Here is a 7,247-nt window from a genome sequence, read left to right on the forward strand (position 1 = left end):
AGGTGACACACTCATTCTTAACACTTCTGGACATTGCATAATGCTACTGGACATTAGTGGATCAAAGAAATTCATCCAACATAGCGAAAGAGGCAATGCGAAATAAAAGGCAGAATCTGTCAAAACAGAACAGTTCGTATTGACGAATTTTAAAATGGCACCAGACTTGCTCAAATGAAAATGCTCAAATTGAATGAAAGTTGCGTACATATCTGAGGATCATGCACGTAAATTGGCATAATTTTCTGAGCTTCCTGCAGGGCAGTGGGCTCAGATTCGTGACAGCAAAGAAATCTGGAACTGCGCAGTAATCCAAATCTAGTACTTACTTTTCTATCAACGGCTTAACTTGGCACAACAAAACTCAAAACTAAGATAAGGAGAGGTTGCTACAGTAGTAAACAACTTCCAAGACACAAAATAAAAACAAAGTACTGTAGGTAAAAACATGGGTTGTCTCCCATAAGCGCTTTCTTTAACGCCTTTCAGCTAGGCGCGTAAAGTGTGTATCAAGTAACATCGAGAGATGAAGCATCAACATCATAATTTGTTCTAATGATAGAATCATAAGGTACCTTCATTCTCTTTCTAGGGAAGTGTTCCATACCTTTCTTGAGAGGAAATTGATATTTTATATTTCCTTCCCTCATATCAATAATAGCACCAACGGTTCGAAGAAAAGGTCTTCCCAATATAATTGGACAAGATGCATTGCATTCAATATCCAAGACAACAAAATCAACGGGAACAAGATTATTGTTAACGGTAATGCGAACATTATCAACTTTACCCAAAGGTTTCTTTGTAGAATGATCAGCAAGATTAACATCCAAATAACAATTTTTCAGCGGTGGCAAGTCAAGCATATTATAAATTTTCTTCGGCATAACAGAAATACTTGCACCAAGATCACATAAAGCATTACAATCAAAATCTTTAACCTTCATCTTAATGATGGGCTCCCAACCATCTTCTAGCTTTTTAGGAATAGAGGCTTCGCGCTCTAGTTTCTCTTCTCTAGCTTTTATGAGAGCATTTGTAATATGATGCGTGAAAGCCAAATTTATAGCACTAGCATTAGGACTTTTAGCAAGTTTTTGCAAGAACTTTATAACTTCAGAGATGTGGCAATCATCAAAATTCAAACCATTATAATCTAAAGCAATGGGATCATCATCCCCAATGTTGGAAAAAATTTCAGCAGCTTTATCGCAGGCAGTTTCAGCAGTTTTAGCAGTTTCAGGCAGTTTTTCGCGCTTTGCATTAGAAGTGGAAACTTTGCTAACACCAATTCTTTTATTAGTATGAGTAGGAGGTGCAGCAACATGTGTAGCATTATCATTACTAGTGGTGGTAATAGTCCAAACTTTAGCTATATTTTTCTCTTTAGCTAGTTTTTCATTTTCTTCTCTATCCCACCTAGCACGCAGTTCAGCCATTAATCTTATATTCTCATTAATTCTAACTTGAATGGCATTTGCTGTAGTAACAATTTTATTTTCAATGTCCCTATTGGGCATAACTTTCGATTTCAAAAGATCAACATCGAGGCAAGACTATCAACTCTAGAAACAAGAATATCAATTTTATTGAGCTTTTCCTCAACAGCATTTGTTAAAGGCAGTTTGTGTACTAATAAATTCTTTAAGCATGGCTTCAAGTCCAGGGGGTGAATTCCTATTATTGTTGTAAGAATTCCCATAAGAATTAGCATAACCGTTACCATTATTATAAGGATATGGCCTATAGTTATTACTAGAATTGTTCCGGTAAGCATTGTTGTTGAAATTATTATTTTTAATGAAGTTTACATCAACATGTTCTTCTTGTGCAACCAATGAAGCTAACGGAACATTATTAGGATCAACATTAGTCCTATCATTCGCAAGCATAGACATAATAGCATCAATTTTATCACTCAAGGAGGAGGATTCTTCGACAGAATTTACCTTCTTACCTTGTGGGGCTCTTTCCGTGTGCCATTCAGAGTAATTTATCATCATATCATCAAGAAGTTTTGTAGCCGCCCCCAATGTGATGGACATAAAGGTACCTCCAGCAGCTGAATCCAATAAATTCCGCGAAGAAAAATTTAGTCCTCGCATAGAAGGTTTGGATGATCATCCAAGTAGTCAGTCCATGGGTTGGGCAATTTTTAACCAGAGATTTCATTCTTTCCCAAGCTTGAGCAACATGTTCAGTATCTAATTGTTTAAAATTCATTATGCTACTCCTCAAAGATATAATTTTAGCAGGGGGATAATATCTACCAATAAAAGCATCCTTGCATTTAGTCCATGAATCAATACTATTCTTAGGCAGAGATAGCAACCAATCTTTAGCTCTTCCTCTTAATGAGAAAGGGAACAATTTTAGTTTAATAATATCACCATCTACATCTTTATATTTTTGCATTTCACATAGTTCAACAAAATTATTGAGATGGGCAGCAAGCATCATCGTAACTAACACCGTGAAAATTGATGGTTCATGACAAGATTCGATAAAGCGGGTTTAATTTCAAAGAATTCTGCTGTAGTAGCAGGTGGAGCAATAGGTGTGCATAAGAAATCATTATTATTTGTGGTTGTGAAGTCACACAACTTAGTATTTTCAGCGTTGGCCATTTTAGCAACAGTAAATAAAGCAAACTAGATAAAGTAAATGCAAGTAAACTAATTTTTTTGTGTTTTCGATATAGCAAACAAGATAGCAAATAAAGTAAAACTAGCAACTAATTTTTTTTGTATTTTGATTTAGTGCAGCAAACAAAGTAATAAATAAAATAAAGCAAGACAAAAACAAAGTAAAGAGATTGAGAAGTGGAGACTCCCCTTGCAGCGTGTCTTGATCCCCCGGCAACGGCGCCCGAAAAAGAGCTTGATGGCGTGTATTTCACACGTTCGTTGGGCAACCCCAAGAGGAAGGTATGATGCGCACAGCAGCAAGTTTTCCCTCAGAAAGAAACCAAGGTTTATCGAACCAGGAGGAGCCAAGAAGCACGTTGAAGGTTGATGGCGGCGGGATGTAGTGCGGCGCAACACCAGAGATTCCGGCGCCAACGTGGAACCTGCACAACACAACCAAGCTACTTTGCCCCAACGAAACAGTGAGGTTGTCAATCTCACCGGCTTGCTGTAACAAAGGATTAACCGTATTGTGTGGAAGATGATTGTTTGCAGAGAAAACAGTAGAAACAAGTATTGCAGTAGATTGTATTTCGATAAAGAGAATTGGACCGGGGTCCACGGTTCACTAGAGGTGTCTCTCCCATAAGACGAACGAGCATGTTGGGTGAACAAATTACAGTTGGGCAATTGACAAATAAAGAGAGCATGACAATGCACATACATATCATGATGAGTATAGTGAGATTTAATTGGGCATTACGACAAAGTACATAGACCGCCATCCAACTGCATCTATGCCTAAAAGTCCACCTTCGAGGTTATCATCCGAACCCCCTCCGGTATTAAGTTGCAAAACAACAGACAATTGCATTAAGTATGGTGCGTAATGTAATCAACAACTACATCCTTAGACATAGCATCAATGTTTTATCCCTAGTGGCAACAGCACAACACAACCTTAGGGGTTTCTGTCACTCCCCCAGGTGTCAATGCAGGCATGAACCCACTATCGAGCATAAGTACTCCCTCTTGGAGTTAAAAGCATCTACTTGGCCAGAGCATCTACTAATAACGGAGAGCATGCAAGATCATAAACAACACATAAGCATAACTTTGATAATCAACATAACAAGTATTCTCTATTCATCGGATCCCAACAAACGCAACATATAGAATTACATATAGATGATCTTGATCATGATAGGCAGCTCACAAGATCCGACAATGATAGCACAATGGGGAGAAGACAACCATCTAGCTACTGCTATGGACCCATAGTCCAGGGGTAGACTACTCACTCATCACTCCGGAGGCGACCATGGCGGTGTAGAGTCCTCCCGGGAGATGATTCCCCTCTCCGGCGAGGTGCCGGAGGCGATCTCCGGGATCCCCCGAGATGGGATCGGCGGCGACGGCGTCTCGGTAATGTTTTCCGTATCGTGGCTCTCGGTGCTGGGGGTTTCGTCACGGAGGCTATTTGTAGGCGGAAGGGCAGGTCAAGAGGCGGCACGGGGGCCCACACCACGGGCCGGCGCGGCCAAGGGGGGCCGCGCCGCCCTAGGGTTTGGCGCCCCGTGGCCCCTCTTCGTCTCTCCTTCGGACTTCCGGAAGCTTCGTGAGAAAATAGGCCTCCGGGCTTTTATTTCGTCCAATTCCGAGAATATTTCTTTACTAGGATTTCTGAAACCAAAAACAGCGAAAACAACGAATCGGCACTTCGGCATCTTGTTAATAGGTTAGTTCCAGAAAATGCACGAATATGACATAAAGTGTGCATAAAACATGTAGATAACATCAATAATGTGGCATGGAACACAAGAAATTATCGATACGTTGGAGACGTATCACGCGCGAGTCTTCCTCCACTTCTTCTTCATCTTCTTTCTTGACGCTCTCGTCCACCTCTTTCCACTCGGGATCTTGAATATCTTCATTCGAAAGCCCCTTGCCCTTATTGTTGGAGGCCATGGTGCTCCTAAATTGAAAATAGAACCTGGCAGAAACAGCTCGCAACAAAATACGTCGAGAAAATGATATACGGACCTCCAGGGGTCCGGGGGATTATATAGCAGGAATTTTTATGACAAACGGAAAGTACCAGGTCGAACCAGAGTCGGAGAGGGGCAACGAGGTGGCCTCCTCACAGGGCGGCGCGGCCAGGCTGGGGCCCGCGCCGGCTTGTGGGGGCACCTCCTCGTGCGCCTCCTCCACTCCGTTTCGATCTCGTAATTTTTCATATTTTCCAAAAACAGCAAAAATATTGTTCGGAAAGTAAAACGCGGACTTTTTATTACCAGTACTGTTACCTATTCAAAGTCGAACTCTGCGGGATCGTCAATTTGACCTTTGATGAAAGCCTCCGGTGTTTCCACTCGAATAACATCAACATCTACATTATAAGGATCACCCGAGATATAATGCTTGAGTCTTTGTCCATTCACCACTTGCGTGGCATTGCCTTGGAGGGAACTAATTTTAATTGCTCTCGAACGATACACCTCCTCAACAACATATGGTCCTTCCCATTTCGAGAGTAATTTCCACCGCAAAGAATCCGAGACGAGACCGATACAATAGGACTTTATCCCCAATATTAAACTCTCTTTTGATAATCCTTCTATCATGCCATTTCTTAACTTTCTCTTTAAAGAGTTTAGCATTTTCATAAGATTCACTTCTCCATTCATCTAGAGAACTTAATTGCAACAACCTCTGATCACCGGCTAGTTTAGGATCTTTGTTTAGTTCTCTAACAGCCCAATAAGCTTTGTGCTCTAGTTCTAAAGGTAAATGACAAGCTTTTCCATAAACCATTTTATAAGGTGACATTCCCATGGGGTTTTTATAAGCGAGTTCTATAAGCCCATAGTGCTTCCTTCAATTTACTAGCCCAATTCTTCCTAGTTTTATTAACGAGTCTTTTGCAAGATAGATTTAATTTCTCTATTTGATAGTTCTACTTGCCCACTAGTTTGAGGATGATAAGCGGAAGCAATTCTATGATTAATACCATATTTAGCAAGAGTTTTTATAAAACCACCATGAAAAAAATGAGAACCTCCATCTGTCATAATATATCTAGGAACTCCAAATCTAGGAAAAATAATGTCTAAAAGTATTCTTAAAGAGGTCTCACCATCAGCACTTTTTGTAGGTATGGCTTCCACCCATTTAGTAACATAATCAACGAGCAACAAGTATATGAGTGTTACCTTCGAAGAGGGAAAAGGTCCCATGAAGTCAAATCCCCAACAATCAAATGGTTCAATAACAAGAGTATAATTCATAGGAATTTCATTGCGTCTGGAGATATTACCAACCCTTTGACATTCATCACAAGATAAAATAAACTTCCTTGCACCTTTGAAGAGAGTTGGCCAATAAAAACCTGATTGTAGAACCTTTTGCGCGGTTCTATCTCCGGCGTGATGTCCTCCATAAGCACTCCCATGACATTTACTCAATATCTCTTGTTGCTCATATTCGGGAACACATCTTCGCAGAATACCATCCACTCCTTCTTTATATAAGTGTGGGTCATCCCAAAAATAATGCCTCAAGTCATAAAATAATTTCCTCCTTTGCTGAGCTGAAAAGGTTGGAGGCAAGTACTTGGAAACAATAAAGTTAGCGTAATCAGCATACCAAGGACTGTCTCGTGATGACCCACAAGTATAGGGGGTGTATCGCAGTATCTTCGATAAGTAAGAATGTCGATCCCAACGAGGAGCAGAAGGTGTTGACAAGCAGTTTTGATGAAGGATTCACTGTAAATGCTCACAGACAAGTATTCGGGGGTTTTGATGTAACGGATGAACAAAGTACAAGTAAGTAAAATGCGAGAGAAATAATTGCAGCGAGTGGCCCAATCCTTTTTAGCACAAAGGACAAGCCGGTTTGTTTACTTATAATGACCAAACGTTCTCGAGGACACACGGGGTTTTAGTCTAGTGCTTTCGCTACATACAGCTGATTAATCTTCATTGTTTTGATAAGTGTTGTGTGGGTGAACCTATGCTAATGTACCGCCCTTCCTAGGACTAATACATACTTGTGATTATACCCCTTGCAAGCATCCGAAACTACAAGAAAGTAATTAAGATAAATCTAACCACAGACCTTAAACTCGAGATCCTGCGATCCCTCCTTCATCGATATACCAACGGGGCTCGGGTTTCGTCACTCCGGCAACCCCGCAATTGGCAAACGAGTACAAGATGCATTTCCCTAGGCCCATAAAGGTGAAGTGTCGTGTAGTCGACGTTCACACGACACCACTAGAAGAATGACACCACAACTTAAATATCATAACATTGAATATTACTCAACCATAGTTCACTACTAACATTTAGACTTCACCCATGTCCTCAAGAACTAAACGAACTACTCACGAGACATCATATGGAACATGATCGGAGGTGATATGATGATGAATAACAATCTGAACATAAACCTTGGTTCAATGGTTTCACTCAATAGCATCAATAACAAGTAGAAATCGAGTACGGGAGAGTTTCCCCTATCAAACAATCAAGATCAAACCCAAATTGCTATAGCGGTGACGATGTCCAGCGGTGGAGACGGCGGTGATGATGGTGGAGATGATGATGATGGTGA

This window comes from Lolium rigidum, chromosome 7, assembly GCF_022539505.1.
Source record: "Lolium rigidum isolate FL_2022 chromosome 7, APGP_CSIRO_Lrig_0.1, whole genome shotgun sequence".
Taxonomy (NCBI): Eukaryota; Viridiplantae; Streptophyta; class Magnoliopsida; order Poales; family Poaceae; genus Lolium; species Lolium rigidum.